The following is a 17,150-nucleotide window of genomic DNA, read 5'->3' on the forward strand; positions in this document are numbered from 1 at the left end:
AGCGTATAATAGAGACTAGTCACTGGGACGATATCCCATCATATTTATAGGTTCTAAGGGATTAAAGCAGGGACATCTCTTTGAGACTATTTTAGAAGTTTTGCTTGACATAGGGCTCAATAAATAAAAGCTCCTTAGCATATTACATTTCAATGAATATTTCTTGATTACTTTAATCTAAGAGCCAATTTAAAGGAAATGAATGAGATATTGTCTTTTACACATTAGTGAGGAAACTGGTATTGAAACAGGTAATTTTAATATGATGATAAGTGCTAGTACTTGGACAGAATTTACTGAGTGCCTATTCCTATTATAAGCACTATGTGTGTATATCATCCTGCAGGGTAAGGAAAGGGTTAGAGAGAAAGCAGTATATACCATTGAAGCATAGAGGAGTATACTTCAGTGGGGGTTGAGGGGAGGGGTAGATAAGCATGGCCTATCAGGGAAGTCTTTGAGAAGGTAGTTTATCCTCAAGGCAGAATAGAAATTGGCTAGTCACAAACATGAAATGTGTGTGAGAAGGAGATGGGGGAGGCGGTGTAGGGATTGGGAATTTTATATGCATAAAGCAGAAGGACAAACAGGTTAATAGTACCGGAACACAAAACATCAAGAAAGTCATTAACAAGATACAAAACTGGAGAAATAGTAACTTTATTACGGAACATCTTCTATGTGAACAAGAGGACATATTTACCGTAAAAATGATGGGAATGATTGGAGGATTTGTAAAAGAGTCACACAGAACTATTCAGAGTAACTCCGAGAGACCTAGATAAAATATGAAGAAGGCTTAATTAATCTGTGAAACATTTCTCTCCTCCTCAAGAATTTATCCTGTGACTCATTCTTGCTATTAGCAGATTTAATCAATCCTTGGCATAAGCTGAGAAATAAGATCTTGGTTAATTAAGGCTTAAAATATGACCTATCTCATTTTAAAAGAAAATTTTCAAAGACTGAAAAGTCATCCCTTCAGTGATGAGCTACCCAAACCCTCGTATATTTAGACCAGAATGGACAATGCCTTTTTTTTCTACTTAGAAAGCCAGTTTGAATGGAGTTGTAGAGGGAAGCTAATGGGATAGTGAGAACTGTGTTCCCTGCCACTTTCTTCCTTTGCTCATTGGTCCATTCTGATTGCATCTTTGAGTATTAGACATGTCCTACTGGCTTGTCCCCAATTATGCTTCAATCAAGTTGTCTGGCTAGACTAAATGATTCGAACTTACAGAGAAAATAATTCTTTTTTTTTTTTTTGAGGGCAATTCTATTTCTACTCCATCATCATAACTTAAAGATAAGAAATCAATGAAGACTTGGAGCACTACTATTAAGACAGTGGAGACTTGGTTAAAAAATAATAATAAAAAATTAGAGGAAAATTAGATATAAAATAATATGCAGGGGACACCTGGGTAGCTCAGTCAGTTAAGTGTCTGCCTTTGGCTCAGGTCATGATCCTGGGGTCCTGGGATTGAGCCCCCCAGCTGGCTCCCTGCTTCTCCCTCTCCCTCAACACCACCTCCCTCTGCCCCCCGCTCATGCTCTCTATCTCAAATGATTAAATAAAATGTATAATAATAACAATAATATGTAGGTAACCAGTTGACTTTTAAATTAAATATGTATACACACATACATACTTACAGTGTGGTTAACATCGTTTTTTTTAAGTTTCACTTCTCTGGCCTGCCTTTCCCCTTGTGTTAATAGTATTGCATAGCTTTTCTTGGAAGGGAAGGAGTACTATTTCATGGCACAGAGTCTTGGAATTATGTCCCCTGGCCAAGAGTGGATGCATGAACCAGTCAGGATTCTTGATTGCAAATAGCAGACTGATACTGCATATTCATATTAGTTTTCTATTGCTTTGCACTAAATTACAACAAAAATTTAATGGCTTAAAACAACACAGATTTTTAAATCATAATTTCTGTTGGCCAAAAGTCTGACACATTTTAGCAGAGTCCTCTGCTCAAGGTTTTTCAAGGCTATAATGCAGATATGGCTACATCATCAACTAAGCCTTGGGGTCCTCTCCCAAGGTCTCTGGTTGTTGTCAGCATTCAATTCCTTGTAATTGTAAATCTGAGGCCCTCATTTTCTTTCTGGCTATCAATCGAGAGTGTAGTGTCCCCTAAGGCTTGTTTGCAAGTCCTTGCCATGTGGCCTCCACCATAGGCAGCTCACAACATGGTGTTCAGTAGGAGAATCTCTCTCTAGGAAGGTCCCAGTCCCTCTTGTAAGAGCTTTCTCTATGTATTTGGCCCAATTCAAGATAATCTTTAAAATTTTGTTTTTTACATTTTAAAATTTTAAAGTTTAAATTGTGTTAAAATATATATAACCTAGATTTTACTATCCTAAGTGTAAAGTGGCATTAAAAACATTCTCATTAAAAAAAAAAACATTTGCATTGCCTTGAAACTATCACAACCATCCATCCTCAGATGTTTTTCCATATTGAAAACCTGATACTCTGTACCCTCTAAAGAATAACTCCATCTTCTGACCCCTCAGTCCTTGGAAATCATCATTTTACTCACTCTATATGAATTTGACTACTTTAAGCACCTCATATGAGAGGAACCATACAATATTTGTCTTTTGTGATTGGCTTATTTCACTTAGCATGATGTCCTCAAGGTTTATCTATGTTGTAACACATGTCTAAGTTTTCTTACTTTTTTAAGGGTGAATAATATTCATGTGTGTGTGTGTATACATATCTGTATGTTGCATTTTGTTTATTCACCTGTCAATGGACACTTGGGATGTTTCCACCTTTTAACTGCTATGAATAAAACTACTATAAACATGAGTGTACAAATATCTTTTCATGACCTTGCTTTAAATTCTTTGAGTATATACTTAGTGGAATTGCTGGATCATATGGTAATTGTATATTTAACTTTTTTAAGAACAATCATACTGTTCTCCATAGCATCAGTACCATTTTACCTAAGTGTAAAGTGGCATTACAAAAATCTGCTTTTGACAAACTAAAAATCAACTGGTTTGGGACATTGTTTACATCTTTCACTTTTGTTATGTAATAGAACCTAATCACAGGAGTGAAATCTATCATATTCAGTTTCTCCTGACGCTCAAGATGAATGGGTTATACATGGTGTGTACCCCAGAGACAAGAATCCTGGGTGCCATCTTAGAAGTTTGCCCACCATACTTCCATAAGCAGAAAAGATATTTATGGAAAGGATGTTGAATGGCTCCAGAATTGGTGGGAAGCTTGGAGAATGAGCTCCCAGAATGAGCAAGAACAAATTTAAGGCAAGCAATAACAAGTATAGTTCAAGATCATACTATATGAAAACTCTAATAGAATGATATTGTTGGTGCCACCACCACCAGACAGTAGATATTACAATAATTGTGGTAATGAATCTCCACGAAGGACCTCAGTGATCTCTACCTTATGGTATTCACACTCTGTGTAGTGCTTCCATGTTGTCCCTGTGTTGTTTTGTGTGACCAATATCATACAGCAGAAGTGATGACCTGTCACTTCCAAAATTGGGCAGACACTTAACTGCTGAGCCACCCAGGCATCCCACTCTCTCACTCTTTAGGATCACTCACTCTGTGGGACTTTATGGAGAGGCCCAACATGATGAGGAATGGAAGTCTCCAGCCAAATGAATGAACTTAGAAGCAGATCTTCCAGCCCCAATCAAACCTTCAGATAAATAACTGCAGCTTTCTTGCCAGTGAGTAAATAGTGGTTTTTACATCTTTAGAGGATTTTGAACAAATAAAGATGAATATGGGAAAGAGATTATATGTACACGTAATATCTAAACAATTTACCATCTAGCCCTTTACAGATACGTTTTGCTGACCCTTCTACCACCACTGCTGAGAAATATCATGAACTTTTCCTTCAGCTTTCCGAAAGTTTCTTATATTCAAAGTCCTTTGCATGAATGCCCCATTGATCTAACCTAGTGCCAGTGGCCAAGGTTTAACTGCCAAAAGATTGGAAGAGAGAATGTCCAGCCTCATGTAACTTCTATAGTGGGTGGCATGGTCTTTTCTCCCGACAAGACTCACATAGTGGGTAGCCTGGGTGGCTCAGCAGTTTAGTGCCGGCTTCGGCCCAGGGTGTGATCCTGGAGACCCAGGATCGAGTCCCATGTCGGGCTCCCTGCATGGAGCCTGCTTCTCCCTCTGCCTGTGTCTCTGCCTCTTTCTCTCTCTCTCTGTGTCTCCCATGAATAAACAAAATCTTAAAAAAAAAAAAAAAGATTCACATAGTGGGAGTTGTCCCCAATTAAAAACTGTGACAAGTAACAAATAACAAAAAAATGACATAACTCCATCTTAACCAATCAGATTAGCTTTCCTTATCATTTAGCAAAGTTTATTTGTCCAGATGATGGTACCTTAGACAGACTATCTACTCTTGTCATCACTTACCTTGGTTTCTGTACTCTTGGTTTTTTAGCTTTTGTTTTTGTCTTCAATTTTGGGAACTATCCCTATCCTTCCAATTAATCAATCAATCAATTAATTTTGCTTAAAGCTAAATTTAAGAATTTATTTTAGCAGAATCAATTTCTGTGCTGGCAACAAAGAACCCTACCTGGTAGCAATATTATTGATATCAAGTGACAAAGATCATCAGACAATTTCAGGTTTGTTAATAATATTTTATTTCTTTGAGATAGTTTGTTACACCAAGTGAGGACTTTTCCCCGTAGGAAATATCTCTGTACTACTTCACTTTTCACAGCAAACAACATCAGCATATGTTTTTGAACACCATCATCATAATAAGAATGAGCAGAAAATTATATGCTATAAAACATAAAATTTAAAACTATACAGAATAAATGCTCAATGATTTCTTTCTACAGTTAGATCTATAACCGTCTATTTTAGAACTTGTGTGTCAGAATCCTACTCCCTCTATTTTGCTAGCTATCCCTTAAACTCAGTTTATATCATTTATTTATTGAGCTGTTCATTCAACAAATATTTATGAGCAACTCCCATGTACCAAATTCCATACAATGATATGGCTAAAGTTATAACAATGTACATACATATTCCCTACAATCAACAACTTATAGTGGGCAATAACTCAATTCATGATCAATCATAGTACCAAGAACAAAAGAAGGACCTCCACTATGTGCCTTTGCATTATCTGTGGTATATTTTTTGCCAAAAATGAATAGCGTGAGTCAAATTAGGTCTTTTAGATCTAATATTATTTTGTAACAAGTAAGGAAGCTGGAAGAACATATTAGATATAAGGATTTAATAAGAAAAACCCAAATGTAGGATAGTCTACAGGACAGTTGACCTGGTCTCTTAAAAAAACTAATATCGTAAAAAATACAAAACAGAGGATGCTTTAGATTGAAACAAACTGAAAAGCATAACAACCAAACTAAACATGTAAATTTTGATTAGGGTTCTGATTTGGTAAAAAAAAGTTATTGATTATTGCAAAAAATTGAATATAAATTGGATTTTAGATAGATGTTAAGGAATATTTTTGTCATTTGTGTTCTAAGATGTGATAAAAATGTTGTGATTACAGAACCAGTCCTTAACTTAAAGAGATGCATGTATAAAATGTCATATGTTGACAACTTCTTTTCAAATGGTTTAGCAAAATAAAACATAAATATAAACACACATACATAAGTAGATAAAGCAAATATGGCAAGATATCAATAATATCTGAATCTAGCTAGTGGGCATTCAAATACTTATTATACTATTCTTTCAGCTTTTCTGTTTGAAATTTTTCATAGTAAAATGTTGAGAGAGAAAAAGAACCTGGGGGGGGGGGGGAATCTATGCTGTGCTTTTTTCTAATAGGACAAGTACCACTGCCCCCAAAGCATTTTGAAATGTAGATGGGGATATTTTGGTTATCAAAGTAACTGGTGAGTTCCACTGTGATATAGTGGGGAGAGAGGAGGCAGCAATGCTAAATAACTTACAATATGAGGAAATTCACATAATATTAAATTACCCTTCTCAAAATGCAAATACCTTCCCTACTGAGAAACGCTAAAAATAAACAGATTAATAACTTTTCCAAAAATGTCCCTCTTCCTCTGATATACAATTTTAATGTTTCTTCTTCAAACCATAAAAAATAATCCTAATAGGAAATCTTTATTCATGGTTTCAATTTCATCATTTTTTAATTTATTCCTTAATTCACCCTAGTTTGGTTTCTTTTTTTTTTTTTTTTTTTGTTGTTGTTGTTGTTTTTTTTTCCTAGTTTGGTTTCACAACCACTATTCCTTTAAAAATTGTTATCACAATGACTATCGATGTTATCACTAAATCCAGTGGACATTGTGTAGTATTTAACCATGATGAGTATGCTTCCTCCTCCTTGAAAATTTTCCTTCATCTTCTCTGACATCATTTTCTTCTGGTTTTCCTCCTAATTGTCAAACTTCCACTTTTTAAAAAAGATTTTTATTTTTAAGTAATCTCTACACCCAATGTGGGGCTCCAACATACAACCTGAAATCAAGAGTTGCATGCTCTGCTGACTGAGCCAGCGAGGCGCCCCCTCAAATCACTACTTGTAAGACTCCTCTCTGCTTTTTTCTCTGCTTTTTCTCTGCTCACACCTTATTTCGAGGATTTCATCTATAGCTCTCTTTTCTTTTCCCTTTACAAAGTTTTTCTCAGATTCCCCTCTCAGGCCAGACATTGCATCTAAGTCCCATACCTATTTATACACTTGCCTACTGACATGAAATATCCAAGCCCTACAAACATGAAATGGAGCTTAGCTCCCCACATATACTTGCTTCTTCTCTTAGAGTCTTTATTGTAGATGATGACTGGGGTTTACTCAATGCTTTGTGAGACCACTGTAAAGATATCTATCCTAGGTGGCCAGGGAGGGGACGGTTGGCTTCTGGGAGGAGATGACACTTAAGCAAGACAATCAAAGATGAATTGGATGAGGTGTTTGGGAGTAATGCAGTGTGAGTTGGGAGTACACTCCATAAGAGGAACAGAAGCAGAAATACAAAGGTAAGTAATACTGTGCTTCTTCTGAAAGTGATAGTAACCTGCAATTGATGAAGAATACGTGCTTTTTTTTGGCAGGATGAACTGGCCAAGATAGGATAGGAAAGGTAGGTAGGAAATAGATCATGAAGAGCCCTTTATGCCATGTTAAAGAGTTTGGATTTTATTGTATCAGATCAGAGTTGGCGGATTAAATGCCCACAGACTACAAAAGTGGTTTGACTCCTGCTGTGTTTAAAAAGTATTGAATTAGTTGTTACATTTAAAACTTGAGAAATTTCATGTGCAAATCTGGACTTCTAGCCTCTCTCCTGTCACCACTCTGCAATAGTCCCCAACTGATCTACTTTATTCCACTTGCATAGACCCTATGTCCATTGGCAATTGCTTCTTTTACTTCTGATGTTGGGAACCATTAAAAACTGTTAGCAGGAGAGTAGTTATCGTCAGATAGTTGGGTCAGAAAGATCAGTCTGGAAAAAAAGAGAAGTTGGATTCTGGGGAGCAGAAAAGGGTACCATAAAAAATGAATCTGTAAATTCTAGAGCAATAGTGGAATGTGGATCAGGAGGGAGAAAAAACTCATAAATGGGTGTCCCCAGCACCATTTATTCTCTGAAACCACTGGATATATCTCTTTGTGGTACCAGACAGTTGGAGGAAGCCTCAGCAAGGGCAGTGATAGTACAGATGGAGAGGAGGGGCCAGAAATCAATAAGGCTTAATTACTGGCTGTATATGGGGTGTCAAAAATGGAAGGAATGTAGGATAGTTTCTGAAAGGATGATGAATGACAGAGTCTAATTTTGCTAGAAATCCTCATTTATTACACTGCTAACTAATAGATAAGCTCTCTTGCGTTAATTGAATAGATTGGCTTTTCACAGTGATCAGGTCATTTTTGACCAGACACAGGCAGAGGGAGAAGCAGGCTCCATGCACCGGGAGCCCGACGTGGGATTCGATCCCGGGTCTCCAGGATCACGCCCTGGGCCAAAGGCAGGCGCTAAACTGCTGCGCCACCCAGGGATCCCAGGTCATTTTGTATTTTCACATTTCTCTAGTAACTATACATCAATAAATTATACACTCAGTTCCTGCAAAAAACTTTAAGAAAGACATAAAAGGAATACAATGTATTGCACATTTGAAATTTGCTGAGAGTGTAAATCTTTAAAGTTCTCACCATAAGAAAAAGAATTTGTAACTTTGAATGATGACAGATGGAAATTAGACTTATTGTGATCACTTCATGGTATATACAAGTATGAAATCGTTATGTTGTACTCCTGAACCTCGCATAATATTATACATAAATTATATCTCAATTTTAAAGAAACATAAAATGAATGGAAGCTTTGAGAAGAGTTTGGTGATTACTAGGCACAACTAAAAGCTCTTGGAAAATGAGCCACGCTAAATTAAGCTCAGTGGTTTATTGTTTGCCTGCTTATTTGTTTTGTTAAAAACGGAGGCTAAGTCAGGATAATATAGAGCCGGAGAGAGTAGTTGCTTTGACTTGACAACTACTTGATAGACACTGGATTTCTTAGTCTGCACGATTTCTCCAAATCTATCAGCTTTCCATTTTTCTTAAGAATTCTCCATCTTAACCTAATCTCTTTTTCCTTTTTTTTTTAACTCTTCCATTTTCCTTTCATTCACCAAGAGTGAATCTATCTATCTATCTATCTATCTATCTATCTATCTATCTATCTATCTATCTATCATCTATCTAATCTATATCTATATATACACCTATTGGGCTTTAGAAACTTCTAGTTTTCCCAAACTGTATGAATTTTATTTAACTCTCCAATACTATTACACCTATTGTAGATATCTTCACCTCTCATAATCTTTCTCACTGTTGATATACACACACATTAATTCACGTATTATGTGTAAATTATATGTAACTCCTTTGATATTTGTGTTTTAAGAAGTTTGTTTGTTTATTTTGGGGGTATTGGTGGAGGGAGAGAACCCTTCAAGCCGACTCCCTGCTAAGTGAGGAACTGGACAAGGGGCTTGATCCCATAACCTATGAGATCATGACCGGAGACAAAATCAAGAGTTGGATACTTAACTTACTGAGCCACCCAAGCCTCCTTTGATATTTACTTCAGAAATTATCTTAATTTATTTCACTTTAATCCCACTTCAGATTCATCTTTGTGAGTTTTATCCTTTTTATATCTTATTTTTTATTTTTATAGATAAAATTCTATAACTATGGCATTCTTTTATGCCTTGTTAGTACATACATACATACATACATACATAGTATCTGAGTAGCTAGGAATAAAGACTGTATATGCTCCATTTTCATTTATGGGTGTAAAAGAAGATATGAAAGATATGCTGAGAGGGATAAGAGTTATATTAGCCAGATATGTATAGATACGTAAAACAAACAGATTGAAATTATGAATGAAAATGTCTTTATTCTTACTTTTATTTATTTTCATTCTCTTAAGTTTTAATTTGAATTTTAGGTAGTTAACATACAGTGTTATATTAGTTTCAGGTATACAATATAGTGATTCAACAATTCCCCATCACCTGGTTTTCATCATGAGACTGTCTTTATTTATTTATTTATTTATTTTAAGATTTATTTATTCATTTGAGAGAGTGTGCAGGTGAGTAGGAGGGAGGGGCAGAGGGAGAGAATCATGAGCAGACTTTTTGCTGAGCACAGAGTCTGACTTGGGGTCAGGAGACCATGACCTGACTGAAACTAAGAGTTGGATGCTTAGCCAACTGAGCCACCCAGGCACCTTGAAAATATTCTTATTCTTAATGAATTTATATCCAATTAGGCAATCAGCTAAGATATTTCTATCTGGGAAGGTAACTAATTTTCACTTTTTTTTTTTTTTTAAGATTTTACTTATTTATTCATGAGAGACACAGAGAGAGAGAGGCAGAGACACAGGCAGAGGGAGAAGCAGGCTCCATGCAGGGAGCCCCATGTGGGACTTGATTCTGGGGTCCAGGATCACACCCTGGGCGGAAAGCAGACGCTCAACCACTGGGCCACCCAGGCTGCCCCAATCTGATTTCTAAACAAAAATGCAACATTCAGTATTCTTCGTGCATTAAAAATAATTAATATAGTTCCTCTGCTAGTTAATTTATAAAATACAGCTCCTTAGTGCTTTTTGGTGTAACTTATACTATATTTATTTTTTTTAATATTTTATTTATTTACTCATGAGAGACACAGAGAAAGGCAGAGACACAGGCAGAGGGAGAAGCAGGCTCCATGCAGGAAGCCTGATGTGGGACTTGCTTCCAGGACTCTGGGATCACGCCCTGAGCCCAAAGCAGACGCTCAACCGCTTAGCCACCCAGGTGTCCCTCACTTTTCTTTTAACATAGGTTAAAAACAAACCTTAGAATAGATAAGAAGTCCATTCCTTTGCATGTTTTCCTGAAGACCATTGCAATGTTCTACTACTTCAGGTACAAGAACTATTGGTATGACATCAGATTAGTCCAGCATGGAATGAAAGCTTGAAAATCTGTCCCTATAGCCTTGGTCTGGTGTGCATTCTTATTGCATTCTTGTGTGCTTACTGTGGCACCCTCTCAGGCTTCCTTTATCTCCATCACTTCCATCACACTTCAACGCTGTTTACCTCATTTCTTGAAATGAACTCTGACAGTGTAGTTTTCTCTCTTATATCTGGTACATTATTGACTTAATTCTGAAGACAAATGTTTCCTCCAGCCGAGTAAGGGAAGAAAAGGAAGAACATAGAAAAAGAAAATACTAATATTTTGAAGTGATAGAGCTGTTCTCTATCTTGATTATGGTTATGGTTATGTAATGGTATACATTTGTCAAAAATCATAGAACTGTACGTGAAAAAGAGTGAAATTTACTATAGATAAATTATACATCATAAAAAATGAAAGAGAAACCACCTAACTTCTAAGACTGTCAATATTGCAGCCAGAAAAAATTATGCTATGTTTGTAAAGTCATGTTTCTAACTTGATGATAATTTTCCTGTTACAATGGTAAATATTACTAATATAACCTTCAATACAGCTTACTCTCTTTAAAACTTTGGAAGAAAACAGGTAAGTTTTCAAAAGCCATCTTACACTCTAGTCATTTGTTTTTCAGCAGTTTAAATATGAACTCCAGTTAATAATATCAAACTGGTTAACTAAGTGTGGTAGGGAGTCTGCTTCCAAGATGGTCCCCAGTAAGTCCCATATTCTTGGTGTTATCAGGTGCTATATCTCTCCCTCCCTCCTTTTTAAAAAAGATTTTACCTACTAATTCATGAGAGACACACAGAGAGAGGCACACTCAGGCAGAGGGAGAGGCAGGCTCCCCATGGAGAGCCCAATGTGAGACCCAATCCCCGGACCCCCGGATCCCAACCTGAGCTAAAGGCAGATGCTCAACCACTGAGCCACCCAAGTGCTCCTATCTCTCCCTTCTTATCTCTCTTTTTATCTCTCTATTGCTCTGCCTCTGTGCCTTGATTTCTCTACCTCCTTCTTCCCATAATCTTTGTGTTTCTCTCTCTCCACCCCTCAGTTTCTCCTTTCCCAACTGCTGATTTAAGTTTCTCTCCTCCTCTTCTCTTGTCCCTTTCTCTGCATTCTTTCTTCCCCCTTCTAAATCTTTCCATTTCTCTGTCCCCCACTTTGTCCATCATACCCTCACCTCTCCTTCCTCACCTTCCCTTATTCCTTCGCTTCTTTTTTCTCCACTTCTCCCTCCATTTCCTTTTGTATATCTCTCTCTTTTTTTTTGTTATTTTGCATCATTTCTCATTACTTATTCTATGTATCTCTTTTGCCCTTTTCTTCAGAAGGATGCCTGCCTTCAAACTTAAAATATAAAGATTCTAAGATCAATTTAATGATTAAAGTCAATTGAAAAGTTCCCATCAAAGTTTTATGAATACAGAACATCTCAGAAATCTGGAGGTTACAAGATCGTCAGCAATCAATGGCAGTATTGAGAATTAAGAAGACAAGAAAGACCCCAGAGCAACTAATGTAAATGTCTCAAAGTTCTTGAACCCATTTACTTTACATATGAGAGCTCCTACCTTTTCCTCACCAGGTCTTATTCTTAGCCTGCAGTAAATTAGGTAAAAAAAAAAAAAAAAAAAAAAAAAGAGAGATACTGCTAAAGTCAGATACTTGGCAGCCAGTGGCAGGTGACACCTGAAGAGTGAAAGACTATATTGTTTAAAAACTATAACAACAAAAAGCAGACACAAGATCTGAGAAAACATAACAGCATGGAGCCAATCAACAAATGGGCAGTCTTATACTCTTCAGTAGTCTGGAACAAATTTATATAATAGAGAATATTCATTATAGCAAATTATGGAGAGTATCACATTTTATTTAGCTATTTAAGAAGGCAAGGATGTACTTTGTGAATATTTAGGTAAAACATTAAAAAGTGTGACCCTTAAAATGTAAGTTCTGGACATGAAGAAAATTTAGATGTGAAGACTGTTACATTTTCAGATGATTTTAATAAAAAGTCAATTATATTAAATAAAGTCCAACTGTTAGTTTTAGTTTTTTTCATTGTCATAGGAGAAAAATTAATAAATTAATAAATTCAGCTTTTGGTACAGTAGAGTCCAAAAGGCCTTAAAACACTAATGCTCTTAAAATTAGAAATTTAAAATGACACAAAAAGTATTACAGGTCTGCATCAACCTCATTTGAAGCACAAGCATGAAACTGGTTCAACAGTTGGCAAAAGATAAAGTTCCTTCTGCTCACAAACACCAGTTAGCAAGTTTTTACACTCCTTACTACTTAATAGTAAAAAATGGATCCTGTAGATGTGTTTTCATTCTCCAGTTCTAAGATCCTTTAAGGGACATTTAATTTCTTCTATTCTCTTACACTTGAAGCATTATGTCCCTTATGTCGTGCATGCTTGACAAATGCTTATGATTGATTAACTGAATGATACTGGGTTTTCCAACTGGGGCTGTGGCAAACGAAATAGATTCTTTTCAAATGTGCTGAATATATGACCATTGTAATAATTTTTCAGGGACCATAGATTAAACTTCCCCTTAAATGCTCATCAACCTTATTTTGAATCGGTTTTGTTTTCTGATTATAAAGCTAATTTATTCTTATTGCAAAATTATCAGGAAACAATAAAAAACCTATAAAGAAGAATATAATGTCACTTGTAATTCTGTTACTCAAAAATTTGCTAATATTTTGGTGCATAGAATATCTTCCAGATTTTTTTTCTTTGAATACATTCATGAATACATACACATGTATAATTATTTATTTATTTATAATTTTTATTAATTTTAATTTATTAATTATTTAAAAATTATTTATTAATTTTTTCCTTTCAAGTTTTAATTTAAATTCTAGTCAGTCAACATATATGGTAAAATTGGTTTCAGGTGTAGAGTTTAGTGATTCATCACTTACATATAACACCCAGTACTCATCATAGGTGTCCTTCTTAAAACCAATCACTTATTTAGCCCATCCTCCACCCCCTTTCCTATTTATTAGAATTTTTAAAATTGAGCTATAATTGACATATAACATTATATTAATTTTAACTGTACAACATATATTATGAAATGATCACCACCCATCACCATAAATAGTTGCAAAATGTTTTTTTAGTAATGAGAACTTTTAAGATTTACTCTCTGAGCAATTTTCTTTTCTTTTTAAGATTTTATTTATTTATTTATGAGAGACTCAGAGAGAGAGAGAGGCAGAGACACAGGCAGAGGGAGAAGCAGGCTCCATGCAGGAAGCCTGATGTGGAACTCAATCCCAGGTCTCCAGGATCACACCCTAGGCTGAAGGTGGTGTTAAACCGCTGGGCCACCGGGCCTGCCTCTCTTAGCAATTTTCAAATACATGATACAGTACTATTAATTATAATCACCATGTTGTACATTGTATCTATATAACTTTATTTATTTATATTTAATTTATTTATTTGAGACAGAGAGAGAGAGAGAGCATATGGCAGAGAGAGAGGGAGAAGCAGATTCCCCATTGAGTAGAGCTTGATTCCAGGACCCTGAGATCATGACCTGAACCAAAGGCAGATGCGTAACTGACTGAGCCCCCAGGAGCTCCTCTTATTTATTTTATGACTGTAGATTTGTACTTAAAAAATGATTATTTATTTGAGAGAGAGCATGGAGGAGGGTGAGAGGGAGGAAATCTTCAAGCAGGCCCCCCGCTGAGTGTGAAACCCAATGCAGGGCTCAATCTCACCACCCAGGAAATCATAACCTGAGCCACAACCAAGAGTCAGGTGCTTAACCAACTGAGCCACCTAGGTGGACCTTAAATATGTACCTTTTGACCCCTTTCAGCCATATTTTTCAGCCCCAAACCCCACTTCTTTGTGGCAACCATCAACTATTCTATGAGCTGTTTTTTTTTCCCCACATATTAGTGAAATTGCATGGTATTTGTCTTTTTCTGTTTGACTTATTTCACTAAACATAAAGTCCTCAAGATCCATCCATGTCGTCATAAATGGCAAGATTTCCTTCTTTATTGTGGCTAAATAATATTCCATTTTATATATACTACATATATATATTCCATTATACACACATGCACCACACTGTGTGTGTGTATCACATCTTTACCTGTTCATACATTCATGGACACTTAGGTTGTTTCCATATCTTGGCTATTGTGAATAATTCTGCAATAAACATGGTGCATTTATCTTTTTGAGGTAGTGTTTTTGTGTTCCTTGGATAAATAGTCTGAAGTGGAATTGCTGGATCATGTGCTAGTTCTATTTTTAGCTTTGGGAGGCACCTCCATACTGTTTTCCATAGTGACCCTCACTAATTTATAGTCCCACCAACAGTGTACAAGTGTTCCCTTTTTTCCACATCCTCACTAACATGTGTTTTTACTTGATTTTCTGATATAGCCATCCTGACAGGGTATAAAGTGATATCTCATTCTGGTTTAGAACAGGTTTACTTTTTAAAAAACAAAAAAGAAGTTACTTTATACAGAAAGAATAATCATCTTTCTCATTCAGCTATACATGATGAACATCTTTCCATGGCAATGAATAGAGGCCTACCTTATAAGAATATACTGTGTTTTATTTAATCAATCTTCTTTAGATGAGTTTTCAGGCATTTTACAATTTCCTATTATAAAAAAAATGCATAGCTGAATATCTTGACTCATCCTTTATAAGGAAAAATTCTTGAAATGTAGTTGCATAAAAGAAGTTTGAGCTCCAAGCATGAGATTAGTAAATACTTTCTGATTGATCATCAGACTATATGACTGATTATAGGGATCCAACTGTTGTTTCGCTACTTTGGAATGGTTAATATTCTAAGCAAATGAAGGTGTTTTATAAAAGTATATTTAAAAAAAATAAAATAAAAGTATATTTTTGAGGTAATTCTAAAAGTCCACTGACAAGAACTTTGAAATGACTATTTAGTAAGGAAACTGCTGAGAACTTTTTTGGTCTAAAGTTTTGGATAAACTCAACATACACTTAACTATCAAAGTCTTGATATCACTATCTCCCAAAGGGAAATACTAAACCACAGTTGTTTTTGTGGTTGATATTCTCAGTGATGTTGAGCATTAATAATGTCCCCTACTAGTGATAGGGAGATTCTTTATAACTGTAGTTTGATTATCATGTATCAGAGGAAGTGGTAAATTCATACTAGAAATTAAAACTTTTTTGCTAATTCAAGACTCTTGGGGGAGATACTGACCTTTTACTCTTAAGTGACTAGTTTTAGAGAAAGCTTTTTGATGATATTCAGACAAATTCATGAATTCTTGAAAAAATGATGTGAGGCAGTTAATATAACAAAGTTAACACAGCATGATATTTAGGAGCATATACAGGCTTTGTTATTTGATAACTTGGGTTGGAATACTACTGTTTTTTCTGGAGCAAGAAACAACTTCTTTAAGCATTAGTTTTCCCATCTTAAAAATGGAGATGATCGTAATCTGAAAATTATTGAGAAGGCCAAATGAGATAATGCAAAGTGCCTGTCATATGGTAAACTGACAAAAAAATATCAATCTTTCTTCCTTATAATAATAATGATACTTTATCTCCAGCAGGTATGCATTACTACTTTTGAGAGATGAGTGTTCAACCTCAACCAATTAACAATGACCATTAAAATTAATTCCATATTTGTATGGAGTTCTATATGATTTGGGTTATAATCATTTAAGTATGTCAACTACACTAATTTTATTGAAAAAACCTGAGTTAGTAAATAGCATTACAGACTTTTTAAAAAGTGAAGATAGTTATGTTACTTTGAAATTAATTTAATAACTATAAGTAAATTGAAGGTTTTCAAGAAGTTATTTGAGGGAATATATTATGTTACAGAAGTAAAGGTAAAACTAGTGCTTTTTTCACTTATAGATTGCTAGTAGTTATTGTGTGCCATCAAAACTTCTTGAGGTAACTGCACAAGGAATTTAAAACATTTTCCTCCTAAAATCTCATTCTCTTAGATAATATTGTATCATAAAGGTAAAGCTTGTCAAATTAAGATTTTAAAAAGTATAAGATGCCTTACTGTGGTTTTCTCACTGTGTGTTTTTTATATAAGCTGGGTAAAGGAAAAATGAGAGGAAAATGACCTTTTTTTTGGAGACCATTTCAATTTTAATATTAAACTTAACATTGAAATCAATGTTTGCTTTAAACTAAAACATTGTAAAGTATTAGAGACCCTAGCACTTCAACCTAACTCAACTAATAAATATTAAGCTCATATCATGGGTCCAGCATTGTGTTAGAAATACAAAGATGAATTTTAAGTGAATGTTAATGCTGGGAGGGAATTTAGAGATAATTTAATACGAACTCCTTAATGGACAGAAGAGGAAATTAAGGCCCCTGAGAGATGAAGTGGCTTTCCCATAGTTAGTAGATTAAGTAACAGAGCCAAGATTAGAACACTTCCAATTTAGTATTCCTTGCATAGCCTCACACTAACTGCCCCAAAGTTTTACAAAAGATACTTGGTACAGTTTTTACATTGAGTAGAGCTTGCGGCTGGGCTATCCCAACAAAG

The 17,150-nt window shown here is 35.4% G+C and overlaps 1 long non-coding RNA gene across 3 annotated transcripts in view; it reads left to right on the forward strand.

Moving 5' to 3' along the window:
* LOC140602799 (uncharacterized) overlaps window positions 1–17,150 on the forward strand; it is a 90,553-nt gene that overhangs the window by 9,931 nt on the left and 63,472 nt on the right. For 2 of the 3 annotated variants that reach the window (XR_012005714.1, XR_012005712.1), the window contains exon 4: window positions 3,600–3,737. The exons of the other annotated variant lie outside the window; for it this stretch is intronic. This is a non-coding gene — a long non-coding RNA (uncharacterized lncRNA). The remainder of the gene's footprint in view (window positions 1–3,599; window positions 3,738–17,150) is intronic. 3 annotated transcript variants of the gene reach the window in all.

Source organism: Canis lupus, chromosome 13 (assembly GCF_048164855.1).
Source record: "Canis lupus baileyi chromosome 13, mCanLup2.hap1, whole genome shotgun sequence".
NCBI lineage: Eukaryota > Metazoa > Chordata > Mammalia > Carnivora > Canidae > Canis > Canis lupus.